This window comes from Manduca sexta, chromosome 25, assembly GCF_014839805.1.
Source record: "Manduca sexta isolate Smith_Timp_Sample1 chromosome 25, JHU_Msex_v1.0, whole genome shotgun sequence".
NCBI lineage: Eukaryota > Metazoa > Arthropoda > Insecta > Lepidoptera > Sphingidae > Manduca > Manduca sexta.
In genome coordinates, this window is record NC_051139.1 from 12477443 (window position 1) to 12483949 (window position 6507).

Genomic DNA, 6507 nt, shown 5'->3' on the forward strand with positions numbered 1-6507 from the left:
ACTTTATCTTCACCTTAGAACACAGGAATCTGTTCTGTAATGTGCATTGTGCACCCTATATCCCCAGCACTATTATAAATTATTATTATCTACAACAGTATTTTAAATGACTACTACATACTACTAATTCTAATTTGGTATACTAAATTCCGTTTGGTTTGATTATATAAAATGCTTCTGACTTTTAGACATAATTTAATGTTCTAAACTGACTGCTAACTTAACAACGTTATGTTAAGCTCCTTAAAGTTTACTTGACAAGGTAAAGTAGGTCCGTGTTGGGACGCTGTGTTTATTTACACATTTGTTGGCGCCTACTAGTTTGAAGACAAATTTGTTTTTAAGTATGTCAACAAGGGAAGCAAAAACTAAAGGACATATTAAAAAATACTTTAAAGCCATTATTGCATCTGGTGGAAACAGAAAAGTTTTTGTGATTAAAGGAGTTCTTGTTATAAATTTTTATTCGGGGAAATCTTAGTAGTTCGATATAAAATGTTATAATTTTGTGTCAACTAAATATTCTTATATGTAATGTATGTAGTATACATATGTGTGCATAGTTTTATAATTAAAACGGAGAATCTTTCAGTTTAATTGCGCATAATTTAAAATGGCAATTTCTTTTTACACTACTTTTTTATTTATTTTACTACTATGTTACGCGAAACTTCAGTAGACTTAAAGAATAAAGAACTGTGCGCAAGTCATATTATGACCTAAATAAAATTCCGCAAGGACAGAGTCGATGGCCCAGCCAGTATATAATTAGTAGGTACTTTCAAATTACAATCTCGTTAAAGTAATTCAATACTAAATAACACACGTTTATCATTTCGAATGTTTAATAGCAATAAACACTTACATTACATAATAGAATCAGTAAACATTTCCATTGAATTTAATTTAAAATTATTTATCTTTTTATGCTACAATATTCTATTATCAATACAAATATTATTAAACTCGACAAAAGAATGAATGTAATTGAATTACTCGCAAAAAAGACGCAAACATTCGTACCAGCTTCTTTGTCGCGCACTGGAACTGATTTCGCATCATTACAAACAACACAAGATTGATTCGCGAACAATGCCCCTGTCAATTTCAAACCGAATAAAACGCAAAAGGCCTTCATTGTTGTTATAACAAAATAAAGTCGTAATGAGTAGGAGTCGTCGAGTCCGTTGGTGAATAAAATGTCACTAGATTGAATTAAAATTGCTTCAATATTGCGGCTTTAAAACGCTGACATTTGACAAGCGTTACTGACGCATGTCGCGCTGACGAGCGAGAGAGCCCGCCCGCCCGTCGCCACTTGCCGCGTCTCGCCGCACGGTGCTGTCGCGAAGGGCGACGGTGGACGCGCGGAGACGTCCTCAAATGATACCCTGCCATGACGCCGATGGATATGTGTATAGTGTACGCCAAAAGCAAACGCAAATTGCATCGCGGCATTTTTCATAATATATTATGGAGTTTTGTACGTTGTATAAAATTGGTATATTTAAGTGTTCGAATTGTTTTACAGGACTAATAATTTTAATTAGGTACTATACCAACATTTTTAATGAGTATATTAAGAAAAACACGGCTTAGCGAGAATTTGCTACGACATTCGCCTCCATAAATTTGTTTGCAAATATTGGGTTATGGCTTTTAAACTAAGCCGTTATCCTTTAATTTTTTTTGATGCTTGATGTCAGTACACCTTTGGAACGTAGGGACTTGAAATGTTTCAATGCTTAGATACAAAAACATTTTTTAAAGTGATAAATTATCCAATTTAATTGACGTAAAAAGTGACAGCAGATAATATAGTTTAGTTTAGTGATAATATAGTTTATTAATTGCAAAAAGACTCGGATAAGTTCAGAATTAGGTAATCGTATAAAACAAGCAAATAATAACGACTATGATCTGAAGAAATTTAAGTATTTAAACATTACCAATCAATGAAAGTTAGTGGCTTTTAACGACAGGATACCGCGCAAACTATCTCTGAGAAATGAAATTGCCGAAGCCGAAGCGAGAGTCCCTGTACAATGGCATAAACATATCCGATAGGCGGTTTAAAACTGTTTAAGCAATTTTCGTGTCAAACTGGGACAAGGCACATCATATTTCCACGTGTTATAAGGTTGTCGGTGTCTGTAAAAACGCGGGATATGGAGAAACGTGTGTTGTTAGCGGCGAGACTTTTGTCTTGTTTGTTATTAACAACAATGAGCCGGTGCGCACGGGTACGGACCACAGTAAGTTTTTTCATAGATATTTCATATGTTTTATTATTATTATGTCTTAAGAAATATTTCAGTATATGCTTAAATGATGCTATTTGTAAGTTATACGTTTGAATGATTTGGAGTTGATTGCAGAGGATGTTTCTTTAAATTATCTATTTAATTATTATTAAAGTCATAAAAATATCGGATCTATACTGGCAAAAGTAACATGAATTTTATTTTTATAAGTCTTATGGTGGTATTGGTGTGTTAATGTTTTTTTAAGAAGTGCATTTTATTTGGTACCGATTTGTATTTTATGTAGTATTTCCAATAATTATTCCCACCGATTAAGTTCACGAGGTTCAGAAATGGAATTGTTTCTTTTGACAGCAGGATCCTTTTTTTTGTTGAGACCCTAAACATTTTTAAAATACGTAATAGTTTAATGTTTTCAGAAAAAAATATATATTAGAAACGACCTACTTCGAATTTTGCTACAGGTTTTAAAAACATGATAGCGGAAACCTACACTTTCTTCTCGCTGTACCTGTTTACGGCTCGGCTGGACCGTGTTGCGGGAGTGATTAGCCGCGCGCAGGCCTGTAATCACGGCCGTGCTGCCCGTGCGTCTGCGCCGACGCATCCCAGCCTCCCCCCGCGAGCGCCCCGCACACCCGCACACCCCCGCCACCACGCTCCGGGGCGAATATCTCCGGTGCAAACAAAAAACAACAACACAACCTTCGCTTCGGTGCGTACACTGTTAACGACCCGACCTGTTTTCGATGCTGTGTGGGAAGTTTTAGCGAATTTGAATTTCGATTGCCCGACCGGGTCCAATGGTCCATCCATCACGAGAATTGATGGATTCGGGGCCAAAAAGACGCGATAAACTTTGCCGAGATGAAAGCGGTCCATTCCGTGAGCAATATTAGTAAGCGAGGCTATTATGTTCGCGGTGTGCCTATTGTCTTATAAGTACGTATATTGACGTCATTTGCACCACGTACATCAACGTCGTACTTTATTAGTTTGATGTTTATTAATTATTCGTCAAGTGACCTATCAGCAGATTAATAGAATTATCCAATGTATTTCATAAATTACGTACAACCAATTGTTTCTGTTTAAGTATTATTACACATGTTTATATGATAAATACCTACTGCGACATTTTGTTAAGGATGGATATTTTCTATTTCTAGTTTGCAAATTGGAATCGTTTTTTTTTCTTACACAGTAATTCCATAAAATTGTACACTTTAACCCTATAAGGTATAGAAAAGATCTCTCAAAATGCAGTGAAATGTTTTTTTTGTTCATTAAAACAATAGCGGTTGGGTGGTGCCTGCATGTCTGCCTTGATTCGTTCGTACGCCGAGGTGTCTACGAATCCTTCGCGATAACAGCTCGTAAAATATCCGAACTGCATTCCGGCACGTATTTGTTAATGTTGTTTTTAATTCGGTTGAACACACCTGGGAAATTATTTTCTCGAGTTGAATTAAGAAAATGAAGGTAAGTAACAATTACCTAAACATGCGTTGATCTGCAAATTTGATAAATGATTAAGATGGTGTCGAGTTTTGTGTAAATTATTTCTTAAAAATATTTTAGATTTAGATAATTAATTTGTTGATATACTGATTCAAATGCAACAAATAACATTCCATAAATAATAATTATTACGAGTACCTCAGTAATATTAATCACGCCTAGATCGCTCCGTGCTTTCCGATAGGCATTTAATACTTTATTGCAAGGCGTAGTCACTATATATCATAGCTGTTGATACACAACATTAAAATGTTGACATTTTCCGGTTAATGTTGAAATGACAACTAACTGTATAATCTTCGACATAAATCATTTGCATGCCTATTTACTATTCATTGATATCTGAGAGGTCTTCGTTATGTTAATGTGTTGCTAAATTAAAGGCATTCAGAATATCCGGCTAATTCAATTAACCACATGATGTTGCGTATTTGATTATATAAAGAGGTTTCGTAAGATCGCGTTTAGTAATGGATGGGCAGCTAATACTGCTAATAATCTGACGGGTGTTAAGTTTACTTTATGTGTGTACTCACCGTTTTTCAGTTGTTATTGTTGTATTTATTTTGCCCCGACAGCGGTGCGGCGGTTTACGATCTGACATCTGCCACATTTCACGCTTACCTTTCCGATTTTCCATCGGCTCGTTCTTAACTTGCTATAAAAGTTTATGTTTTCGGAAAGAGCGTTCGTCGCAGTCTGTCTATATTCTTGCATTGGTCATGCCGTTAGCGAACCTTCACGACAGCATCGGCAGGCCATCGAGTGCAAAGGAATTTGGTGTCTACCACCTTTCAAATTAGAATCATTATAGTGTGTGCGTGGAAGATTGGTGACGCGCTCGCAGGTGGTTCAGACGAGCGACATTCAGTGCCACGCATACACTTACACTTGTTATTATGCGTTGAACAATTCTTTAGACTTGGTTATTAAAATATTTGTTGTTCGGATGTTATTTATTTGTATATGTTGAATGCTTTGTGGCGTGCCGACAGACGCGGTGATGTAGGTGGCTCGTCGAGGCGGCTGGCTGCCATTGTGAGCGACTGTGACCAATTCTTGTGTGAGAGCCAATAATATCGCAAATTCACTTTATTATAGTTATGAGATCAAAAGAATGAGAGCTATTTATGATAAAAATTGAATACATATATTTGCCCATTTCGTTTTCGAAATATCTGCGAACTGAAACCACAGAGTAACTATAATCAACGAAAATTTAATTTGGCGTTTGGCCGCATTGACCCTGTCTTCTTTGGCATTGAATAATCCAGGGGAGGTTCGATAGCTAATTATAAGTTTCAGAGATTGGAAGATGACAGGAGGCGTAGAGAATGAGTGTGGTAAATAATTTCGGCCAGCCAAAGTGTCTAGAATAGATAAAGTAATAAATAGTCAAAGTTAATAATATATAACAGGTTTTTAATATTTCTTATGTATAGAGCCATCAGATAGGTGAGTAATGGTAATCGCAGATGCAATAGACATGACATTATTAATATCTTCATAAACACTTGACTACGAACTAGCCAGATGCGTGAGACCAAAAAATCAATTAAAATGAGCTATTAATCGGAGCTCTAAAACATATGCATGCGGGGCAGCGGGCAGCTTCTGCGCCAAGTCCTCGCCGCATAGAACGAATCGAGTCAATTATTACTGACCCAAGCGGGAAAATTAAATTGGACCCCGACTTGATGCGCTCAAACGATGAGACTGTTAAAACATTATGAGCCATACAATTTTTATCTCCCTCTCGGATCTTTAAACAGAGAGCAGCACGGATCCCGCAGACGCTTCGGCGCAGTTGAAACGGGACGAAATTATACGTACGAGGGGTAAAGGGAGACCGCGCCCGACCGGCCGTCAGAGGTCGAATATAAATGTGGAATGTTTATGGTTCTACCGTTTTATTTTATTCTTGTGCCGGCAAAGCATTAAATATTGTTTCAATTGAAAGCGGGCAGATCAGACGCTAACGCCTAATGAAGAATAGATTTATAAAAACCCGACGTTTGATTGAGTTCGATTCGCAATCTCAGCGCTGATGCATCCAACAGATATCTATGTGTCGGCGTGCGGCGCGGGCGCAGCGGCCGGGAAACTACTTGTGTTACGATCGCGATAACGATCGACGGCTCACATCCATTTAGGCAAATAGAATGATTCCCAATATGATTATTATTTTTGTGGAGCAGACAGTCGGGCAGCGGGGCGGCATGATGGCAGGCCGCGGCAAGCGGACATAGGAGCGCGCGCACGCGCACCGAGCCTTTGTCAGCTAAGCTTTCTTTTCGTGCTTTTGGCATAGCGGTGCGGGCATTGTGTTGCGATTAGTCGCGGCGCCGCGGTCGGTCGCGTTTGTGCCGCGCAGTGTTGTGACATCAGCACAGTGCATCACAAGCGCCGACACAGACGCCGTCTGTTTGCATTGTACTACGTGCCGTGACATATCGTTTGTCGGCGGCGTGGTGTGGCGGAGAGTGACCGCGCCCGCCGACGATGCCTCGCCATCACTTACCATGTTTTATGATGCTGAGCTTTGTTGTCATTGAATAAGTAATATGTAAAGGAGGGTCGCGTTAACAATTACTCAAGACCTAGGCATACCTATCGCCATTGTTCTCGCGTTTTATGCAAGCATGTAAAGATATTACACACATAAAGTGCACGTGATGGTGGAACGGGCGTTTTATATTTTGTATGAATTATTCCTCCTTAA